A 6,000-nucleotide genomic window follows, 5' to 3' on the forward strand; every position below is an offset into this window, starting at 1 on the left:
GCTGAACTGCTGTGCCCACTGATCGAACAAAATGTTTCTTAATCAAACTTTGGTTAATTTCTTCTCCTTCTGCCAGGTGTCTATACTTTAGCCTGCCCTCAGCCTGGGCCAGTACTCAGCTGCTTCCAAAGGGCCCTCTGATCTACTTACAATCGGATCGTGCCACTCTTTCACCCCACTGCCCCACTTCCCCACACCTGGTTCTTTCTGATCTTGTTTCTCCTCCCTATAAAAGGAAAACCTTTCTTCCCTAACCCTTGAGGTGCTCATGAGTAGCAGTTTCACCCTATTGCAGGGGCCCCCTCCTTCTCATTTCCCCACCTGGAATAATCCCTTAGAGTAAAAACTCTCCTTACTAAATCCAGATTTGTTTTTATCTGAGTGTCATCTGCTGGCTTGTAAACTTCTAAAGGAAGCATCTACAAAGCACAGGCTGATTGCTCAGGTGAGCCAGGTGATTCTAGGGGGATGTGGCCTCCCCCCAGTGTTGTGGTGGGCTGGAGAGTGTGCACTTCGCTTTCAACGCTGCACACCAGTGAACTCGGGAGCTTGAAATCAGCCATCATGGGAGTAGTCACACCGAGGAATCATCAAATACTACAAATGGTTTACTTTTTCCTTTTGAGACCCAGCTTACCTGTGCTTTATGTTCTCTATCCCAAATATCTCCACAACAACTTTCTTGTTACAGGGTTCAAGTACGTATCCCAAACCTGTACAGAGATTGAGAACTGGGAGTTGTGACTTTGGTCCATCCTCTGGAACTCCAAAGGAGTGTGGGTGCTGCAGGGAGATGTCAGAGATGAGAGTCCCACCTTGGGCCTCTAGGGAGTGCCCCTGGTGGAACTGTCCCTCTTTCATCCAACTATCTCCATCTCTGCAGTCCTCTGTGTCCTCGTCTCTCAGGACATTATTCCATTTCTTGCTGAAGAATAACTGGAGCCCCAGTAACTTTCACCTGTCTCCCTACCCATTTCTAGCAAGCTTTGATCTCAGTTTACAGCTTTTCGTAAGTGAACTTTTTCTCTTTCTGGGTTTCCCATGGTTCTGTCATTCTGAGGAAGGGAGGGGAGGGATCACTTCTTAGTTGTCTCCCTGTGGGTGGATGGGGATGGCTTAAACAGTATGTCTATTCACTTGTCAGTGGGGCTGTAACTTATTTTTTTCCCAAATTACTTAAGGGGAAACCCATCAGCTATTGTGAACATTTCTAATTCTCCAAAGAGAAACCAGGAAAGTGAGTAGGCTCACTTGAAGAACTGATTTCCTCCTATTAGTAATAACATTGGTCCTCCTTTCTTCTTCCTGGACCCATGCTTGTTATGAAATCTCATGTTTGCTTAGCTAAATCATCAAGGCTGGAGGTCCTCATCATCAGAGATGTCTTCCTATGCTTCAGTTCAGGCATTTTTTGTCTCGATGCCTCAGTGTATTTGGGGCTCTTAGATAATGATGGATGAAAGAGCTAGTTCTTTTTAATACTAGCAAAAGAAACAGCCAGAGAATGTAAGTTTCAGAGCTCTGAATCAGTTACTTAAGGCATGTCCCTTCCTTAGCCCCATAAAAGAGATCACCCCTGTGCTGGTTTGAAAGGGTTTTCCCCTAGAAAAGCCATGTTTTAATCAAAATCCCATTCCCTATTCAATACTGTACATTTGAAACTATAATCAGATCATCTCCCTGAATGATGTGATTTAGTCAAGAGGGGTTGTTAAGCTGTATTAGGTGATGACATGTCTCCACCCATTTGGGTGGGTCTTGATAAATTTCTAAAGTCCTATAAAAGAGGAAACATGTTCGAGAATAGGAGATTCGGAGAGAGCAGAGAATGCTGTAGCACCACGAGACAGAGTCCACCAGCCAGCAACCTTTAGAGATGAAGAAGGAAAATGCCTCCCAGGGAGCTTCATGAAACTGGAAACCAGGAGAGAAAGCTAGCAGATGACGTTGTGTTTGCCATGTGCCCTTCCAGCTGAGAGAGAAACTCCGACTGTATTCACCATGTGCCTTCTCACTTGAGAGAAAAACCCTGGACTTCATCAGTCTTTTTGAACCAAGGTATCTTTCCTTGGATACCTGTGATTGGACATTTCTATAGACTTGTTTAATTGGGACATTTTCTTGGCCTTAGAACTGTATACTAGCAATATTAAATTCCCCTTTTTAAAAGCCATTCTGTTTCTGGTATATTGTATTCCAGCAGCTAGCAAACTAGAACAACCCCTAAATAACAACCATTGCAACCATATATTTAGAGTGATAAATGAAGCATATATTCATACAGCCTTTGTGAGGCTAGAGGTCCAAGCTTGAGGAGACCTACTGGAAGGAAAGCATGGGGACTCTGTCATAGCCCCAGGCCTACTCCTTCACCATTCTGCTAATTCAACAGGGCAGTTAGAATACTGCCTTTGCCTGTAAAACCCATCTAGTTTATCCTTCATAATTTTCAAGAGGCATCCACTTGTTAAAGATTAAGTGAAGAAGATTAAATACCTTGCGGTTCTAGCAGTCAAGAAGAGATTTAAGAGAATCATTGTACTTTTGTTCTTGGCTCCTGAGTACCTTCTGAAACTCCCTGGAGGCTAGTGATTTCAGTTTTCTATTTATATGATGGCAAAAAAACTTTTAAAATACAACATTTTATTCTTAGTGATGCAGTGTAATATAATAGCTAAAACACAAACTTCGGAATCAGACATCTGGATTTGAATTTCAACACTACTATTTCCTAGCTGTGTGATCTTGGGAAAATTAATTAACCTTTCTTTCCATGAGGCTATTTTACCTCATGGGGCTGAGGATTAAGGCAGGTAATATTTATAGTAGTTTTAGAAGAGTCCCCCACATATAGTAATAAGGATTGTACAAGTGTTTGTTAAATAAAATATCCTTAAAAAATGGCAAAGGAAGTTTAGTGTGGGATCTGTTTTATATTTCTGAGTTCTTTTTTTTTTTTTGCTTACATAGACAATGAGTGGAAATAAACCTAAAATTTGGAGATTAGAATATTTAACTCTCTCTATGCTATCAGCACATAGATGTAGCTCTCAGTGAGCTACCCAAAACTGAGGAGAACTGGAAATGGCTCCTTGAGTCTCAGATTGCAGTTTCTGTGTGAAATTTCTGTCTGATGCTTTCCCCTTAATTCTCTGTGGACTTTGTTAAAATATGGTAGACCTTAGGCCATATGCCACTAATAGTCATCCTCAAATTTTTCAGAAATATTAATAGTAATAAACTTAAAATTAACAGTAATTATATTTAGCAACAAAATGATTAAACACAATGCTTCACGATATTCAACACGTGAGACAATTGAGGCTCCTACAACTAATGGTTTCCCACAACCAGGGGAGCCGGGAGATTAAACAGGATCTATGTCACCTCAGAGTTGTGGTTTTATGCTGTGTTCTCTGCATCATAACCTGGACTTGAAGAGAAGATTTGGATGTGCCCATGGGCATTGTCTTTAGCTTATGGAGACAATGGGATGAGCAACATGGGACAATGATTAGGAAATGCACAGTGGCAAACATAAGACTTTCAAGCCTATTTGTCATCGCCAGGAAATCTGAATTATTTTCCTTTCTATATTTATTTCCCAACCAAGCGAATATACAGGTTTTAAAATTTTAATTTATTTTGTATTATCAAACCAAAACAACACGCAAATGTGAACATTCTTAACATACAAACATTCCATGTATGGTGTACAGTCAATGGTTCACAATATCACATAGTAGTATACTTATCACCATGATCATTTTTTAGAACATTTGCATCACTCCAGAAAAAGAAATAGAAAGAAAAAAGAAAAAACTCACACATACCATATTCCTTGCCCCTCCCTCCCTCTAATTGACCATTAATATTTCCATCTACTCAATAGATTTTAACCTTTGTTCCCCTTATTTTTTTATACCCCTTACCACCCCCTTTCATTGTTCACTAGTATTTCAATCTACTCAATTTATTTCAACATTTGTTCTGTTCCCCCTATTATTTATTTATTTTTAATCCATATTTTTTACTCATCTGTCAATATCATAGATAAAAGGAGCATCAGATACAAGGTTTTCACAATCACACAGTTACATTGCAAAAGCTATATCATTATACATTCATCTTCAAGTAACATGGCTACTGAAACACAGCTCTAAAGTTTCAGGCACTTCCCTCTAGCCTCTCTAATACAACTTAAACTAAAAAGGGGGTATATGTAAAATGTGTAAGAATAACCTCCAGGATAACCTCTCAACTCTGTTTGAAATCTCTCGGCCACCAACACTTTATTTTGTCTCATTTCTCTCTTCCCCCTTTCTGTCAAGAAGGTTTTTCTCAATCTCTTGATGCTGAGTCCCAGATCATTCTAGAATTTCTGTCCCACATTGCCAGGGAGTATAAACCTAGGAGTCATGTCCCATGTAGGGAAGGGTGGTGAGTTTGCTTGCCATGTTGACTGAGAGAGAGAGATAGGCCACATCTGAGCAACAAAAGAGGTTCCCTGGGGGAGACTCTTAGGCCTAATTTTAAGTAGGTTTAGTCTATACTTTGCAGGGATAAGTTTCATATGAACAAACCCCAAGATTGAGGGCTTGACCTGTTGATTTGGTTGTCTCCACTGCTTGTGAGAATATCAGGGATTCTCCAAATGGGGAAGTAGAATTTTCCCCCTTTCTTGACATTCCCCCAATGGGACTTTGCAAATACTTTTTTATTCACTGTTCAAATCATTCTGGGATTTATCAGGGCATCACTCTGGACAATCCTACAAAATATCATGCCCTTCTCAAGGTTCCATGTCCTTATGATGTTCAATTGAACTGTCCATGTAAGTTATATTAGGAAATGCACTAGTCAAAATATAAATTTTGTACCAAATAAGCATTTTTTGCTTTAGTCTCACACATAAATTAAAGTTTTAAAATATGAGCTACCATCTACTTTCAATACACTGCAATATTGACATTCCTTTGTTCTTCATGCAAAAACATTTTTTAATTTGTACAATTAGTCACTCTCATTGTATACTCTAGGCATTCCTAGATTATACCATCTCAGTTTTTGTCTGTCTTTCTTTCTGGTTTCATTTGTGCCTCCAGCCCTCCCCCCTCTATAGTTCTCACATTCAGCTCATTAGGTGTACTAACATTGTTGTGTTATAATTAGGTAGTATTGTGCTATCCATTTCTGAATTTTTGCACAATTTCCTTTTTGCACAATCTGTTTCCCTTCAGCTCCAATTACCCAAAATCTACCATATTTCTGACTATTGGTGGCCTCTGTTCTTAACTGAAATTCTCCAAGTTCATTCATTAATGTTAGTTCATATCAGTAAGACCATACAGTATTTATCCTTTTCTTTCTGGCTAATCTCACCCAGCATAATATCCTCAAAGTCCATCCATGTTGTTATATGCTTCATGACTTGATTCTGCTTTACAGCTGCATAATATTCCATCGTATGTATACACCACAGTTTGGTTAGTCACTTGTCTGTTGATGGACATTTGGGCTATTTCCCTCTCTTGGCAGTTGTAAATAATGCTGCTATAAACATTGGTGTACAAATGTCCATTTGTGCTCTTGTCCTCATTTCCTCTGAATAGGTACCTAGCAATGGTATTGCTGGATCATATGGCAATTCTATACTTAGCTTCCTGAGGAACCACCAAACTGCCTTCCACAGCGGTTGTACCATTTTACATTCCCACCAAGAGTAGATAAGTGTGCCTCTTTCTCCACATCCTCTTCAGCACTTTTCATTTTCTGTTTTATTGATAATGGCCATTCTGGTGGGTGTGAGATGATATCTCATTGTGGTTTTGATTTGGATTTACCTAATAGCCAGGGAAGTTGAGCATCTTTTCATGTGCCTTTTGGCCATATGTATTTCCTCTTTGGAGAAGTGTCTGTTCATGTCTTTTGCCCATTTTGTAATTGGGTTGTTTGTCTTTTTGTTGTTAAGTTGAACAATTTCTTTATATATTCTGGATA

The sequence above is a fragment of the Tamandua tetradactyla genome, chromosome 1 (assembly GCF_023851605.1).
Source record: "Tamandua tetradactyla isolate mTamTet1 chromosome 1, mTamTet1.pri, whole genome shotgun sequence".
Classification (NCBI taxonomy): Eukaryota; Metazoa; Chordata; class Mammalia; order Pilosa; family Myrmecophagidae; genus Tamandua; species Tamandua tetradactyla.